Raw genomic sequence first — 19,946 nt, forward strand, 5'->3', positions numbered from 1 at the left:
GATATAGAGCGAAAGGGAAAGACAGTAGAATTGTAGAACGAATGAAACGAAGGAAAGATAATATGACGTATGAAAGAAGAGAAATAAAATAAAAATACCTATGAAAAAATTAAATAAAAGTCAACGAGTCCCTGTCCCACACAAGATAGGGGGTACGTGAGGCTCCCAATAGCGGGGGCCATAAAAAAGAACACCCAGATTCCACAACTCTCTCATTATTGACGGATAGCAAATCACGAGTTGTGATTAACATATCTGGGTTCCATGTTACAATCCTCAGCAGACTTGGAATTAAACATCCAGCACCGAATCGCGGCAGCCTGGCTTAAGTGACAGGAAGTAACTAGCGTATACTGTGACCAACGAATGCCCACCAAGCTCACGGGCTTAGTACACAAAATCATCATCAGGCCAGTCTTAACATACGGCAGCCAAACATGGTCAGTAACATAGTGCCAAGTCCATACCATCCAAGTGGCAGAAATGAAGATGCTTCGTTTTATGTGCGGAATGACAAGACTCGACGAAATTCGCAACCAATACATACGCGGTAGTCTCGGTGTACGTGACATCGCCGATAAGCTTTAAGAAAGCAAACTACAAACTGGTTTGGCGGTGGCGGTTGTGTGATTCGCATTGTTTGCCGCATACACATTTATCAGCGGGCTGGCAGGCGGTGCACTTTGTTGCACGACTACCACTGCATGTGCGGAAGTGGCTAAATATTGGTCTTTTTCTTACAAAGCAAACTACGTTGGATACGTAAAGAGGAGACTCCCAGAGTAGGTAGGCAACGTCGCATCCAATCTCAACATGCCAGGTTCCAGACCCAGAGGACGACCGAAAACTAGATGGGTGAATCTAGTCAAAAAAGATTACGGTTCTGCTATGTTTCCGACAATGAAACGTCGGATAGAGCGAAGTGGAAGCGGAAAACGAAGAAGGCAGACTCCACCATCAGATGGGAATAATAAATGTCAAGGAGAGAGAGAAAGAGATAAAACTGTGATGAATGCAGTTACACTCCGGTAATGCTTGCGGAACTCGGAGACAAGTCGCAATGGCAAACAAATACAAATAGGTACAGGGCTGCTTTTCTTACACTCCCTGTGATATCCAAATCTATGGAATAAATAATAGAGTTTCACATCTGTTAAATTTTAAAACACAACGCGTCTTACAATGATGTATTAAGTCAGGGATGAACAACCTCTTTCCACCCTTTTATCATGTTTATGCAGCACGCCAAGTATTTAAAAATTAAATTTATTTTATCGACGTTCTCCGAACAAAACATTGTTATAAAATTTATTATAATAAAATTATAGTACATACTAAACCGAAAAAAATAATTTTTGACGAGTTACTCGCATAGCAACTTGTTCATACATGCAATACAAACACGACGCACCTGTGCCATATTTTTAAATTTTACTCTTTTTATTCTAATGTTTATTATAAATATATTTTTGTAGATTGATAATAAGTAATACTTTATGTGAGTAAAAAGGTTGCTAACCCCTGTTCTAAGTAACTAACTTCCCGTGACCTTGATGAAGGTCGTCGGTCTACTTATTTCATATAAAACTTAAATCACTTCTTTAAAAATTAAATTCACCTCTCTATACTACATTCATGATAAAGTATTGATAAATAAACCTTTTAGTCCGAGTTTACAAAGCGAGTGAGTTTTCCCCTTCTATTTTAACTTCCGGGTGTATATTAAAAATTGTTTGTTGTCTACCGAATCCGATGTTCTCTGAATCACTCCAGTTAAATCGAGCGTGCGATGCCCAATACAATTGGAATATCAAAAATTGCTCGTAAATCCGATTGTTTGGGATTACTTTTCACACTATCCGGCCTGCGACGAATCTATCTTGATTAAAACGATGTAATTTAAACGGAAGATGAACGTAAAAAAGCAACACAAAAAGCGAACACTTGAACAACAATGTATTGAGTCTAAAAACGATGATACACAAACGTTGGGTACAAGGAAAAATTTCAAAAAATAAAACAAACGCAAAGATTATTATTACAGCCTATTTATACCATACTTAATTATATATAAAAAATAATATCATATGATTAAATAAGGCACATGTGCATGCTATTTAATGAAATCAGGCGTTACCTTGCGAAAGTCCATCCGAAGTAAGAAAAGGATCAATATTTAGCCACTTCCGATGCGAAATTCGTATTGTTTGCCGCATACGCATTTATCAGCGGGCTGGCGGGCGGTGCACTTTGTTTCACAACTACCACTGTTTGTGTGGAAGTGGCTAAATATTGGTTCTTTTCTTACATATGTGCATGCATTAAAAAATAAAATATTACTATATATATATCAATCATAATAAGTAATTTCAATATGTACATTTTAAATGATAAATAAATTGAAAAGAATCAAAATGAAAATAATTTTTTAAAATCATAAATCAATATAGACCCCTGTACGGGTACAAGCCTTTTCCATTTTGCTCCTTATCTGTCTTTTGCTTTGGTGATCCAGTTATCATCAACTTTCCTTTTTATTTCATCAATCTATTTTTCCTTTGCTCTACCTGTTAATCTTTTATTTGTTGCTCCTTGTCAGGTAGTTAAAGAGATCTAAATTGTCTTCCATCCACCTATTACATACTGTATCAAAATTAAACCTCGGAGATATAAATCTGATTAATCTTGCGCTTCCATATCAAAATCTAATTGACGAGATACCTTTGACCCTGCCAAGGGTTCTAGTGTCTCGGGAAAAGTCCAGTCTGACCAATCTGATCTAAATAGAAAACTAATTTATTTGTAAATTCATATTTGAAGTAACACACTACGAGAAATTGAAAGAGCTATGTTTATCAAATCTCTAAGAGCCCAAACGTAAATGTGGAGAATCATAAATGAACTAAAGTAATTGCACCCTGTCGGATTGCCATGTTGAAGCAAAAAAATATCTTATAGCACACAAAACAAAGACCCGTTGGGGTAATAAGGTTCTAGTGGAAACCACAGATAAGACCAGCGAAGGACGTGAAACGAACAGACAACGGAAGATGCTGAACATCGCCCATAAATCAGTACTATTGGAAAACTATATGACCGGCAAAAGATACCATACAGAAATAATAATGAATTCAAAAACTTACCTAAGCGATGTGTGAATTGAATCAAACAACATACTTATTTTTGCAAGGTATTCAGAAGAACAAAGGTTCGTAAGATATGGAGTCTAAACATTATCAAAAATTTACGGTGATTTGACATTGTAGGTGATGATCTTCACTCGTCAGACTCATCATCGCTTGAGCCATAGAACTTTGTCTGCTGGAATAACATAACAGATTTTTTTGTGAGCTTTTATCAAATATGGACGCATTGGTAACAATTGTAGCAATTGCAGCTGAATACTATTGTATGGAAGGTCATTTTGATTTTAGTTTGTCTCGAACTATTAGATATATAATCTACACAGGTAATATCCATTATTGATACAAAATGGATAATAAATAGAATAAAATAAATTAATAGATATACAACAATGTACAACTTAGATATGATTTGTTTATATATGTGTTCAATATGATTCACTTCTGTTAAACTTACTGATATCTATGCTGTAGGTTTAATTGATCCAGTATATCTTCCAATAGACAAGCATGACGTAATATACATTACGTATTAAGTACAGTTGTGTAGATAAGTAATTTAAAATAATTTTTAAGCATAAAAAAGAAGAAAATAAAAAATAAATACAGAAAATGGTCCATGTAAAAAGGAATACGAAAGATATATTGGAAACATTTCAATTTGTACATTTTAAGCCCGGGACAGGTGGAAGCTGCGGTCTCTAGAGGCGATTTATGCTGTCGACTGTACCAACATTCGCAAAAGCGACTAGGGAGGCATTGTTGTGTCCGATAGATAATATTGGATGCAGACTGTACTTAATGTAAGGTAACCTATCTGACAAATAATCCGAATTGATGTTTGTTAACAAATTAGGATCATTATTGTGATTTCTTGTTAAGTGTATCCTTCAATTTAAATCTATATTGGTTTCATACGTTCTAAAAAATGCACACACAAACAAACACACAGAGATTTTTTTTTTGGTTTGTTTTATTGATGTCTTTAATATAGTAGTAAAAGTAATTTTTTATTTTAACTTATTGAATGATTATTGAAATAGCTTGACTGTTTTTACATTTGACAAAATTTTATGTATATTTATAGTATTTGTAATACAATATATAATGTAAGTATTTAAGATTTTCGGATTACGAAAAAATAGGTTAAGGTTTCACCTTTCATATAGAAGAAGAAGGAGAATGAAGGAGTGTTCATCTTTGCAGTCGTAGAGGGAGGTTTTTCACCTTTTATCAAAACCAAAAGACTACGCGACCCTCGATAAACCGTTCAATTTACCGGACCTCCTCAAGAGAAAAGCATTTGCAGAATCTTTTGATGATTTGACTCGGTACATTGTCATAAAACTCAAGACATTTAATTGACTGCAACGCTTGGGCAGCGAAATAAAAAAATGATGTAGAAATGAATGTACAAATGAGTAAAATTCTTAGAATATATTGTAAATATACGTAAAGTTTAGCTGTATTTACCTATAAGAAAAATTGTATATATAATAAAATGCTGTCTTGACTCGCTGCTGAGAGAAGAAAGAGCCGTAGTGGTAGCGGCAATCCCTGTCCCAATTGTCTGCTCTCAGTAAATGCTGAAAATAAACACATTGTAAACAAAACACCCTAACAACACAAATTAGAATTTAAAAAAAGAGGTCAATCTTCCTTGAGACGCGAAAAGGAAAATCAAAAAAAAGCTACGAAAAACTGTCAACGAGTCTTTTAATGAGAATATTTCCCTTACCATAGGGGGCAATGATCTCCAAAATAAGAAAGAGAAGATAAAAGAAATGTCTTGGAAAAGACTCAACAACGCTGTCCATATAGTCAGTCTATGGTATTCATCAGACATATTCATTCGTAAGGCGTGTGGCAGATTGATATCTTTTTATTTGTCAAAAGCGTGAAATTCAAGTAAATTTAAAGAAAAATTACATTGTATGCAAAACACCCTATAGACCCAAATAAGAATTAATAAGATATAATTAAATATATGTATATATTTATATCCCAACACTGCTAAGGTTGGAACAGTTTCAAAAATTAAACAAACAGCTTCTAAAATAATTTATTTAAATGTAATCTAAAATTACTGAGGTACAATTTATATAAATAAATACGATTGAAATGTCTGTTTGTTGTATTAAAGTACACGTTTTTTTCTATATGAATTCATATACAGTACATATACTAAAATACATTTTTTTATTAATTTTTGTCTGTCTGTATGTTCCGGTTAGTCTCTGAAATGGTTATACCGATTTATATGGGATATATACTGGCAGGTAACATATGTAATAAGGAGTTAATTTGGCTACCTTACTTATGGAAAACTCCTTAAATTAAAAATAAATTTTTTTTTGGTAAATTCCACGCAAAGTCGCGAGCTAAGTTAGTATTTAATAATTATAAATACAAATTCATGTACTCTGTCTGTTATTAAACTGTTAATATAAACTGTGTGTGTTTATTAAAATTCAATTCAATACGAGAAAGGTTTTAGTAAGGATCGCAGAAATAAATAAAACATCACTCGTCTAAGCGAAGGTTGTTGAAGCCGAAAGGTTCGCGACCACGAGTTGGTACACGCGGTGTGGGCGGACCGCCCACGAGATGGACCGATGGCAGCGCAGGACTGGTGTGTGGCGATCTTTTTAGGTAGCCTATGTCTTGCAATGGGCGTCCATCGCTGAAAAGAAGAACATAAATAGAGTTTTGCTACTGCTAGTAATTTTCAAAATACAATTTAGATTAAAAAATATCTTACTTCTTTCTTATTACATTATTATATATGCCTTCCAGTATACGGGTTAACTTTAGCATTTCCTAGTTCTACCTTACACTGTTGTAGCGTCGGTAAAAAAAAACTGTATAACTAGTTGTAAATAGTAATTTATTCTAAAAATGTCTATACTCAAAGTGCAAAGTCGTGTAGGTGAAAAATGTAAGATAATATATTGTTTTATTAACTCATAAATTAAAATACATTATTTATGTTTGCCAACGTGTTAGCAAGTCTAGTCAAGTCTACATGGTATGTTGTTTATAATTGAAAAAATATATATAACTTTACATTTGGGTTCCTTACATGTAGCAAGACACAAACACAACAACATTTTACGGGTTACTGTATATGTTTTTACCCTTCTTGGACGATTATTATAATTGACAGAATAACACATAATAAAATACAATCACAAACATATCGTAAATAACTTGTTAAATAAACATGTTTTAATTGTAAATGTATAAAAAGAAAAATTATTCGTCGTATTTTCAGACCTCAGAAACCCATTGCAAGATCCAGGTCTTCCCCAAAGATATTTATCAGTTGGTTAGCAAGTTGGGGATCCCAGTGTGGTATTATAGTACGCAGAGGACGCTGCTGTCCAATAAAGTGATTGCGGAATGAAGGAGAGTATGGAAAGGAATGAAAATTATTTTGAGAATTGAAATTGATTAAAACTATTTGAAAAATAATAATGTAAATAAAGGCCCTGTACTCCCGTTAAACTAGAGGCCTGAAAAACCAGGCCATAAAAAAATTATACAAGATTGTATTAAAGGAATCGAATCTCGATCGAACCTATGATCGCAATTTTCAGTTCTCTATCGCTAGACTAAAATTGTTCGGATATAAAAACATTTGCAAATAATATAAATTTATGTATCACGAGTATGTATTTCCTTATAGAGAGCGATAAAAATAATGTTAATATTGATAAGTGATTAAAAGAAATACGTCAATAGATTTAATGTCACCAACAGTGAAACTAAATTTTAAATTATGCAAACGGCAAATTGTCTTCTAAGTAGCAATAAACATAATATTCATAGTTTTAAGTAAATAAAATATATACATAATTAGATTTATTTTTAATTAGTCACCAACGGTGAAACTAAATTTTAAATTATGCAAACGGAACCCTAATAACAACGTTAAGGAAAACAAGTGTTGCTAACGTGAAATATAAAGAGATGATACAACTATATAAGCGTTTGTTGAAACTATAATAATTGTTTTTATTCCATTGTTATATCTGTTGTGGTCACGGTTCTCGGTACGAAGCGATCAAAGTGCCGCCGTCGGTGTTTAGTAAAATGAACAATTTATTATTTACCAACTGACATTTAATTACAACAGATAATGAGAACAGATTGCTGACAGCGCTGCAGAGACGAGTAGCGGAATAATTGTTTCTCAGCTACTATCATTTCTAATCGTTAACACGCCAAGTGCTGCGTCAGTATTAGATTATTGAAGCGAAACTTTGTATAGGTTGCATCAGACACCCATTATTACTGACGGTAAGATTTTTGAATCTAGAACATATCCGACATCCACTATTTTTAACGCAAACCTTTCGGAAAATAGCCCATGTCCGACATCCACTATTATTCACGTAAAACTTACTGAATATAAACTATTTTTTTAATGGAATCAGGCGTTACCTAGCGGAAGTTCATCTTAAGTAAGAAAAGGACCGGTAAATAGCCACTTCCGCATATGCAGTGGTAGTCGTGCAACAAAGTGCACCGCTCGCCAGCCCGCTGATAAATGCGCATGCGGCAAATAATTCGAATTACACAACTGCCACCGTTAAATTACTCAACACGTGTTTCACCCCTCCACGGGACATCTTCAGGAGTTATGTTACACCGATTAGTGCCAAACACAGAGTCTCTGACTCTAGACTACATAAGGTTATGTTAGACATCCACTATTTTTGTCACAAAGCTGTCAGTGTTATAGGCTGTGTTAGACATTCACTATTGTTGACGCAAAACTTTAAAGCCATGTCCGGCAACCACTTTTATTGTCATGTACCTCTTCGTATACATGTTGTGTTAGACACCCATTATTATTGTCGCAAAGATTTTTAAATCTAGATCGAATACGACATCTATTATTATTGACGCGTAACTTTCCGTATATAGGTTGTGTCAGGCACCCATTATTACTGACGAAAAGATTTTCGAATCTACAATTTATCCGACATCCACTATTATTGACGCAAAGCTTCCAGTATGTAGACTGTAATAGAAAACCACTATTGTTGACGTAAAACTAAGTACATCAGCTATGTCCAACATCCACTATTATTGACGCAAGTTTTTCAGTATATAGGCCATGTCCGACAACCACTATTGTTGATGCAAAACTTTAAGTACATAGGCCATTTCCCACCTCCAGTATTATTGACGCAAAGCTTTCAGTATATAGGCTAGGTTCGACATTGACTATCGTCATCGCGACAATCTTTGGGGGAGAAACATACCTTGCTGTAGGATTCCATCAGTTGAAAAATAGAAGAAGGAGAATTTGGATAATGGCTGAGCAGTGGTAGTACAGCGGTAGAATACTGAGACTTGCAATATTACATCGCGGGTTCAATTATGGGCATACAATCTTCAATTTGCACAAATCAATTTGTGCAACAATTATATAGGATTGCCACTGTTTACAGACAAGTTTCCATAAGACTGATAGCAGCGTTTACCTATCATAAAACCACACTTGCCAACCCTCTACTGTGTGATAATGGTATATCTTTCCATTGATATCTTTGGGGAGGGATATATATATATATATATATATATTTGTGTGTGTGTGTAGTATTTACATGTGTGTGTGTGTGTGTGTATGTGTATATATGTTTATATTTATCAATCCGTGTTTGTCTGCCTTTACTAGATAGTTTCAAAAATAATACAATATAATTGCCGTAAAATATGGTAAATTATTAGATATATCCTCTGTAAGGTTTAAATTCGATTTATCAAAACTGCCTTTTGAGTTATGTTAGTTATGAGAATTTTTTTTATGAGATATATAACACTGTATCGCATGAAAGAGTACTTCTTCTTCGTTTCAGGCGATGGAGGCTTACTGCAAGATATAAGCCTCCCCCATTACCTCCCGTAGAAGCCGAACGAAGTGACAAAGCGGTCAGTTTCTAGAAGATAGGCAGCAGTCTGCCAAGCCTGGCGATTATATCCCCAACGGTACGGATACACTTAGTAACATGTAAGTTGTAAGTAAACTGGTTCATTTACGTTTGACTTTAAATCTATGTTTATTCCGTGATCCAATATTATAGACTCTAGTTCAAACCATTGCAGTACATTACTCGTAGACTGAATTATTTGTAACAATTGAAGTTATGACATCATAATAATGGAGCTTTAGATTCGCTTTTGGATGAATGTAATAGAATAGGCATCTAGTTATCTCTTTATAAGGCACATAAACTGGATACTGAATCATTGAGCCACACAGCTGCGGTCGCTGTGCATGCTTGCTGTGATAAATTTTTCAATTTTGAGTCATATATTGTTTTGTATTTGATAAGGCTATCAAAGTTGACCTAACTGTTCACTCCAGATATACATTGGACAGTATCAATAGTTTATTTTCTAATTACCTTAAATTATATAAAACAAATAGGTTTTATTTAACAATAACTTTTTAAACAAAAATAAAATAAACAATTTTTATAAATATCATTTTAGTTAATATTTTCAATTCGTCATTTCATTCTATAATCTCTAAAAGGTATCTGTGAGGAAATATACCATAATCGCAGTATGATATTTTGGTACGCAGAGAACACTGCATCCAATCTTCTGGAAACTTCTTTGTTAGCAGTGGCAATACTATATAATTAATGCACAAAGTGTGAATTATATAAAAGAATATCCCGGGCATCGAACCTGTGATATATAATCATAATCCAGGCTTCTATCGCTAAAATACCACGTAAAGTCAGTAATAATTATGATTAAAAATTTCATCATCATTTTCAGACATTGGATACCTACTGGATATAAGCTTCCTCATCAATTCATATTAAGACCACTTAAAAGCAACCTGCTTCAGCTACTTCTAGCGATCTTAATAAAATCGTCTGTCTACCTTGTAGTTAGAGGTTCTTCTCTACTCTTACGGGTCCGTGTTAAGAGAGTACTTAACTTATGTGTCTTATCAATGGGTATATATGAGATGATCCTCTTGGAATTATAGCCGGGAGGCCTATACACAGCAGTGGAGGTACTGCGGCAAAAAAAGCTAATTAATCTTTACACGCCGTGAATTGTTGACGTCAATACTAGACAACTGTGGATAAATGTTATAATGTACTAAAGACAACAAGAAACAAGTAGGAAGTTTATGTTAATTTCGTCATAATTTTTCAATTGTTTCTTCTTACGAAATCTGTATATGAATTACCAAAAACATAAAAAAATCCAGAATTGGTTGAGCAGTCTTTGATTTTGGTAATAGCAACACAATTGGCAAATTACACTTTTTTAACATTTATTTTTCGATGGTATACTTATATATGATATTTATCTAGTTGCCTAGTATCCTATTCTACATGAATATGGCAACCGTTCAAATATACAACACAAAAGAGACGCTGGGAACATCGGTCGAATTCTACGAACAAGCCAGTCGGGGCTGACGGCGCGACGTCAAAAATCGCAAGTTTGGTAATTAAGACAGTAAATCTTTCGGGTTCTATTGTGCGTTCTTTGCTTTGTTGCATTTTCCACTACAGCTAGCAGGTGGTGAGATAAAATGGAGTAAAGACTACAATAGAGGTTCGTCATCACCCTACATCGAATCAAATATAAATGATCTACTTGCAGTCTTTAAGGACGGATCTCAAGGAATGACATGAGTTTTTTTGTCTGACGTCCTGTCAGCGATGCGAAGCGATAACAAAGCGATAGTCGACGCTTTACTGTGGGTTGAAATAGAGTTCGTAGCTTTGATACTGAAGGTGTGTGTGTAGTTACAAAATTATTAGTGAATATTGAACATAGGTCCAGAACGTAGTTACAAAATTATGAGTGAATATTGAACATAGGTCCACTTGTATTTTAAATTCACTGTCTTGAAATAACACATCTTTTGAGTAATATTAATGAACATAGAACATTTAATTTTATAAAATTTCTCTTGTATATGACTATTCAATCTGAAACAATAAGGTCGCATATTCATGTCGTAACACTACGAATGTAGTTCACATGTTTAATAACACATTTTAATATAACATATAATATATTTAACAAACAAGCTTTATACATATATACACTTGTAAGCCTTTACAAATGACGACATGACCGCGATGCAATGTCACGTAATTGTTGAAATTTATTGTAGAGTAGATATATGTTATATTTTTTGAACACGGCACAGGAAGAAAATTTTCTTATTTTCTACTTTTATACAGCTTATAGATACCAATTACAAGGTATAGGCGTCTTCCGAAAATTGACACGATGTCCGTTTTTGCGATGTCCTTATCGAGTGACTTATTCCAACTTTGATTACAGCGTCAGTTTTGTGAGAAGTTCTTCTTATTTTTAGATGATAAGCCCTTTCCTAAGCATATGCCTTCCTCTAAGATCTTTAAGATGACTGACACTGCGCTGCTAGCATCAAGCGACTTCCCGTTATCTTAACTAAGTCATCGGTCCTCTGGCGTTAAAATCAGAGAGGAGACAATAGCCTCCCTGATAGGCGAAAAAGAAACTAGGAAAGAATTCCTCGCTTGTTGCAAGAAAATAGTTAAAAACGTTATACAAAAAAATAAAAATCCAAATATACAATAAGAAATGTGATAAAATGTGATAAAAAAAAAAACTCAAATGTGATATATAATGTATTATAGAAAATAAGTAAAAATGTAAAATAAAAATGTAAAATGAAAAAATGTAATAAGAAAAGAGGAAAGAATGATAGATGAACAGAGCAAAAGGGTAAGAAAGTAGAAATGTAGCATGAAAGATAGATAATAGACCGAAAGAGAAAGTAAAATATGAAAGAAGAGAGAGAAAATAAAAAAATCATGTGAAAAATTAAATTGCAAATAAAGTCCCTGTCCCACCATAAATATGGATACGAGAGGCCCCCAATAGCGGGGGTCATAAAAAAAAAAAAGTCATCGGTCCACCAAATGAAGAGTCTATCATCGCCATGTCAGCTGGCTTGTGGTCGCACGAGCGATGTGGTAAGGCAGTTATACGAGCAATTCTTCGATCTACGTGTAACAACACATGTAAGTGAAGTGTAAAAATAAGTTTCATTTAATAATGTATACAGTTATTTGATAAGACTACAAATCATTTTATATTCTCCGTAACCGCAACAAATGCCAGTCGATTCCGAGAAATTAATATTATTCCAATAATTAAATTGTAACTAGATTGTCATTTATGGTACAGTGGTTAACGTTCAAGAATAATGATCGTGGATTTCGACTTCGATTTGAGCGTAATGAAGAATCCAGAAAACAATTTGAAAAATTTTACCTCATAAAGTTAGATAAGTGGTCAATTCAAATATTCTTAGACAATATACTACTATACTGACTATTTTGTCTCTGAATTATTGTGTAAAAAAATAAAGTTTAGGAAAAAGGTTGTTGAGTAAAAGTTCGTCGAAAGTATAAGAAACACTGTATTCAATATCGCTGGTCGATTCTTGCTAAGCCATTTGGTTCTTGATTATCTTCTAGCTCCTCCTACGCTTCTTTGTTATTTGCACTTCTTACTTCTTTATTATGCGGCTATATCTATACATTTTAGTACTTGTGGGTATTCGTAGTACTTGTGGGTGAATGAACACTAGAGAGAAACAGCAATAGGAATTAATAGTAGAGATAGAGATATCAGAGATCCTATCAGAAATGAAGAGATCCGCAGAAGAAGCAAATTCACCAAGGCCATTGGGGCAGAAAGGTACTAATACAATACAATAAATAAGTTGTACTTCATAAATATTTTTTTAAATAAATGAATAAATAACTAATAATAAAAATTAGCAGTCAGTTATTAACAAAACAATTACATCATAGCAATGTTTATAAACATATATTCACTACATACTATCGTTCATAAATCACAATTACAAATACAATAACAATAAAAACGTATAAAACATTAATATTATATACCATGAAAATACAAGATGTGGTGATCAGGAACCGGCAGGCGAAGTGAACAACATCCATATGGACTGTATAATCTGTGATAATTTGAGAATAGAAGTAATGTATATAAGATGATGTCTGAAAGAAATACGAAGAATGAAAATAGTAATAGATGCTGTAAAGAAAGGAAGATGACGAACAAAACACAGAAAGAAGAACTTGAAATAAAAATTAAATATGAAAAAAATGTCGAAGCCTTGAGAAACAAGTAGAATCCCACAGATGGGATGAACGAGACGTCACTAAAAATGGGAACCATAAAAAAGAGAGAACATGGATAGATGTATTTCTGTCCTATTGGGAATCTAGGGGTAGGTATATCTAGCACTGGATGTATTACAGTTGAAATGATAATATCAGAAGAAAAGGAACAATATTTAGCCACTTCCGCGCATGCAGCGGTAGTCGTTCAACAAAGTGCACCGCCTGCCAGCCCGCTGATAAATGCGTATGCGGTAAACAATGCGAATTACACAACTACCACTGTTAAATCACTCAACACGTTTTTCACCCCTCCACGGGGCATCTTCAGGAGTTATGTTACACCGATTAATGCCAAACACAGATTGATAAGTGCGGGCTTGCTTGCACTTTGTTGCACGACTACCACTGCATATGCGGAAGTGACTAAATATTGCTCCTTTTCTTACTTAGAATGGACTTCCGCAAGGTAACGCCTGATTCCATTAGATAATATCAGAACTTGAGATCTAGTATCTCCAAAAGTGTACCTTAATTTTAACTACATATAAAAGGTGTACAAGGTGGACAGACTATATATAGATAAGGTTGTTGAGAAACGCTAAGTGAAGGCCGCTTTAAAAAGGTCCTATTGGAAAACTATGGAACAGGACTTTTGTACTACCATTTATAAAATCTAAAATGAGAACAATCCTTAGCAATGATGTCGCTTGATTGTTTTGATTTTATTTTGGCTATATCTGATAGTGTATATCTATAAATCTGTATTGTTAAACTTTATTGAAAGACGTGTTGTTGTGGAGTTTCTTCCTAATTCTTCTCCACAGCTATAACACTTTGCGAATGAGAGTAGAGTCAAAAGTGAAACAGATTAAAAAAAATAAGTTGACGATCAATAAGAGTGTTGAATAAACGCGTTTTATCTTCATTTTATTAATTCAAGCAATATAAGTCAATATTTAAAATGGAAGGCATTGATAAAGTATTTAATTTTCGCTTACGTTTTCCATTAAAAAAAGCATTTTTTTAAGTTTAATTATGAGTATGTCTCAAAAAAATATTTTTTTATAATAAAAGTGATCAAACATTGTTGCAGTGTGTTTACAAACAATGCCATACTTTCAAATATAAGTAGTAATAGATCAATAAGAGTTCTGTTAAAAATTCAAATGTTGTATAAATTATTTATATCTTTGTTACATTTTATCTATGGTCTAGTCGAAGCTCAATAAGACAGCAGTCTACAACAAATTTTTGTCTATTACACCTAATAAATGTAAGTTTCAATGTATATTCAATACAACAAAACGTACATACTTACCAACTACAATTTCATATTTAAGTCCATCAGAGAATTTTGAATTAGGAAAGAGAAGAAGAAAATAAGATACTGGAAAAGAAAATCATAGAAAATAGTCAAAAGTAGGAGTACAAATAGCAAGTAGCAACATTAATAAGATCGCCTGTCTACCTGTCTGGTTAGACAACTTATACTGCGCTTATCGATCCGCGGTCATAACAGCAGAACCTAAAGGCTCCAGAGGTCATGTGTTCTCGGTGCTATGTTGCCTGCCTAGCTCTACTTCAACTTGCTAAAGCAACGTCAACTGATTTTTTTTTTTATACCTGACTTGCTTTACTGCCACTGGCAGAGCGCGAAAGGCGTTTAGCTGATGGCTCTCTAGGAAATCTAGACTCGGGCATCGACTTACTACAATTTCACCGAACACACAAACTAGAAGTATTCGTATTTATATATATCTTTCTCTGTCCCACATATCTTCCGTTGCCTCGCACAGACGATACGTGTGATTGGTTGTAAAGGAAGGATTGTGATTGGTCCGCTGAGATATGTAGTTTCTTTATTTCTACGAGTCACTTCATTTCTGACTCGATATAATTTGGGTTTACCAATGTAGTCCGAAGTGAGAGACCACCGTTTGTAACTTAAAATATTGTCTCAAGAAATACATTAACTTTATGAAGTATATAAAATTACTTTAATCAAATAACCCGGCATCGCTCGTCTACTGCTCATCTAGTTTACAAGATGATTACTACAAATAGGGCAATGCGAGGCCGTTTGTACTCATTAAGAACGCGCTTACAAAAATACAATAAAACTTCACAGCGCCACGTCTTTCTGTTTGATGAAAATTGAACTTTGTTTTCATTGATAAAAGGTATTATTTCACATTGATATATCTGATAAAGATAAGACGTTTATTTTTCATTTCACTTAGGTTCATTCGAAGCCTAAATGTGATCAGATTTCTGAATTTAATGTGATCATATTTGCATTAATAAATATACAATATGTACTGTAAATGGTTAGATTATCAATTCTCTGTAGATCGGATTGTGTTGTGATAAATTATACGTACAATAAATGGCAAGGACAAAATTAAATCAGAGTTTACAACGAGCGCTGCGTGCGAAGCCACTGGCATACAAATATAGTGCGCACGAGTTGAACACTCGACTGTATTTTATTATCTGTAAACATACTCACACGTGTAAAACGTTGTTGTGCGCGTGCGTGCTATACCCGGCGTCATCGCGAACTCGTCAATTTAATCGCGGAAAGATGATGTTTGAACCGTTTTGATATTTTATTTATTATCTCCATAAATAAACATTAATTTTAGCGAGCTGTTTTTTGTGCTTTTGTTCGTGGACGAATGAAAGTGTGCGATGGAGTGTAACGAATCGGCAAGTTGCAGCGGCTGGAGACTTAGGAGACAAGGTAGATAGATCTTGTTACAGAGGCCTTCCAGATAGCAGGTGGAGTCTTAAGATACTAAAGCTGTAACGGAAGACCGGCAAATGCAGTGGAAGACTTACACCTAAAACGTGGACAGATGTCGTTATTAAAGCCATCGAAGACACTCGGTATAGGCGTCTTTCAACCCGTTCTATTGGTAATCTAGAAGTGGACAAATGTCCAGCTGTGGACCTCTTATTACTGAATTAAAATACCAAAACTTAAGATCTACAAATTTTCTCTGCTTAACATAATGAAAGGATAAATCTACACAATCTTTCCACAACAATTTTTCATATAGAGGATGTCCCATAAATCAACGTCAAGCTAAAATTCGCGTGATAGGGCAGGTAATGACAAACCCCAGAAAGTTTAATGACATTATTTTATTTAATAATAATGACAAATATGTTTTAAATTATTGAATTTCGAGCAAGGGATTTTTTTAACCGTTGATGTTTCTTATATTACTATAAACAAATCTTATAGTACTATGTAAGAAAGATATGTTCATAGTTTCGCTGCGAGATCGAAACAGAAATTGGGAGATCTGCAGAAGAACCAAGATCTGGCGGATCAATGGCGGTGGACAAGGCACATCGCTAGTACAATTGATGGCCGTTGGGGCGGAAAGGATCTCGACTGGTGACCACAAGCCGGTAGACGCGGTGATGGGAAGACGTCGGATGCGGACAACGTAGGACCAGTCAATGGGCGTCCAAAGGCTGAAAAAAAAGAGTAATTATATCCAGACCTGCTATAAACGAATGTCCAAAATATATACTGTGATGACTTGATACAATCTTATATAATTCTCACTTTGTGCTTTCATTATAAAGGTTTTCCAATGCTTACAAATAAACAAGCATTCTCTGCATATAACAACAAATTGCGATCGCCAACCAGCTTGCCTTATATTGCGATTATAGTATATGGTATATATCGCATGGATATCTTTTGAGGAGGCTTATGCCATGCAGTGGGTGTCTGTGGACAGAAACGACGATTTTTATATCTCCCTTCAGCCCCTCTTATGGATATAATTTTCTAAAATCCATTCTTATAAATATAATATATATTGTAAATATTACCACCAAATTACAAGTTTGTAAACCTTAAGGTTTTAGAGATATCGTGATGATTCGGTACGTAGATGGAAATATCTTACATACATTTTGTTAATAACGATATAAGGCAGTGTTTACAAAAGTAATTTAAAGACAAGACGTTAAAAACAAATTATTTACCTAACCTATTTTAGGAAGTTAAATTCTTATAATATTTTGATTCATAGAAATATATATATATATATATATATATATATATATATATATATATATATATATATATATATATATATATATACATAAATGTACTTATATATATATACACACACACACACACACACACACACACTTATATATATATATATATATATATACAGAAGGTTGGGAAACAATTTTTAATTAAGTAATAAATTTCACAAAGAAATATTACAAATAAATAATAATGAAATTTTCATAAGTGTAACGTGGATTAAATAGTATGTCTATTAAATAATTAAAACATTACCGTCTACACAATGACTTGCTTTCGTCAATTACCTATTTGTTCGCGCATTAACCTTCGGAGGTTAATTACGACACAATTAATTAATTATCACTTTAAATTCGTCTACGCTCAAGGTCATGCGGTGTAACATTGCAATAAAAAGCGATAGTATCAAGTTGTGTTTATCGCTGTATACTTTCGCATGTGTTGATGTAAACAAGGCGATGCGGTTGTGTGTGGGTGCACACAGACGGGCCGTGTGCGTATGATGTTCATCATTGAGAGAGGTCATGGCACTCGGCGCGTGCGACGTACCAATGCACACACTGCCATACTTCACCACTCGTGAATATGAGTAGGTATTTTTATGTAATTTATAAATATTAATCTGTAAACATCCACACATCGCTCAATATTATATATTTACAAACACGTAGCTATCGAAACAATATTTTGTATATATACAAATCCATCTATCTTTTTATGATACATCTCAAAACTGTACTTCTATCACAACATATGTTCGAAACATTGTTTACAATTATGTATTTATTTGTAATTTGTAATTATTACTGTATATATTTACATATACATATTTGAATATCACTTATAATTTATGTTTATACTTACATTTGAACGTAATCATATGTCAACTCTTTACAAAATACATATATTTATAAATACAGCCATAAATTCAAATTTTTGATAACTATTAGTGATTTATGCATTGAATTAGATGTTATTTACACTAATTATAAATTATTGTACTTGTCATGTACTTTTAACAATAAATACTTTACATATTTAAATATAGATTATATAATATTCTAGGCAGCGATGTAGTCTGATTATTTTGATTTCATTTAGGCTATATCTGATATAGTGTATATGTATAAATATGTGTTAAACTTTTTTAAATTATGTGTCGTTGTGGAGTTTCTTCCTGCTTCTTCTCCACAACTGTAATACCTTGCGAAGCAAAGTAGAGTTAAAAATAAAATAGATTTAAAAACAGTACCAATGTTGAATAAACAAATTTTGTAGTTATTTTATTAATTCAAGCAACAAGAAGACATTAAAAATATTGTTTTTATATCCATTAAACTATAAAATTGCATATTTTTCAAAGCTTAATAATGAATCAGTCTCAAACAAATATTCTTTTATGATAAAAGAGATTAAACATTGTCACAATCAATGTTGTTCTTATAAATATGTGTAGTAATTCATACATTACTTTCTTTTACTTCTTTTTAGCCTAACGACGCCCATTTCAAGGCCTACTTCTCCTATCTTAGTATATTTCAAAATATTTATGTATTAATTGTCTTCATTTTCCCTTTTACAAGTCTTCTTTTCGCCACAGACCACATATTTCTTGAACAGAATTATTTTTTTAAATACGGTTATAGTTATCTTCATTATTATTTGCCTGCATTCAACTACTGCTGAACTAAAGCCTTGTTCAATGCCTGATTTGGTTCTTCATTCTTGATAACCATCTAGATTTGCAAATCTATGATCGCCTAACCACAGGGAAGAATGTCAACCGACAAACATATGAATAAGTCATTGAAATTCTCATCGTCATCATTTCAACCGTAGCACGCCCACTGCTAGGCTATATGGGTGACCCACTGCACTACAACTGCACTATCATCATGTCAACCCAAAGACCAGAAGTGTAAGGTGTATTCTTTCACCAAAGATCGACACGATGAACTGTCCTATATGATGACTTCCCGCAACATATATATATATAACTTTTGTATACATCAATTAAAAGATTCTATGAAAGTATCTGACATATATATTGTAATAAATTAATATTATTTATTTGAAAAATACACATTACAATATACATCGATTTAAATCGTATATATACTAGGAAACCATGAATAAATTATTGTGCTTTTTAGTAATGTCGAAGATATTAAACAGTCTTTACCAGGTCCGATCGTATGATACGCGGCTATGGGAGAAAGGAAACTGGTGTATGATTATTTTAAATTCAAGGTCAGGTATCTCCACGTCTTAATGTCAACTCACTAAGGTAATAAATGCTATGCATTATAGTGTATATATATATATATATATATATATATAGTAATAACAAGTTTTTAATTAACAAATAAAAAGGTAGGTATCGTTAGGGTGAAAATTTAGGGTTGTATGTATTTCTGTATGCTGTATCATAAAAAAGTAAAAACAAAAATTTTGTATAAAAATAAATAAAAAATTTAGGGGTGGACCACGCTTATCATTTAGGGGTATGGAAAGTAGATAGTA

Source organism: Battus philenor, unplaced genomic scaffold (genome assembly GCF_028537555.1).
Source record: "Battus philenor isolate CCGP_79_NKW_IND1 unplaced genomic scaffold, ilBatPhil1.0.hap1 SCAF_19, whole genome shotgun sequence".
Taxonomy (NCBI): Eukaryota; Metazoa; Arthropoda; class Insecta; order Lepidoptera; family Papilionidae; genus Battus; species Battus philenor.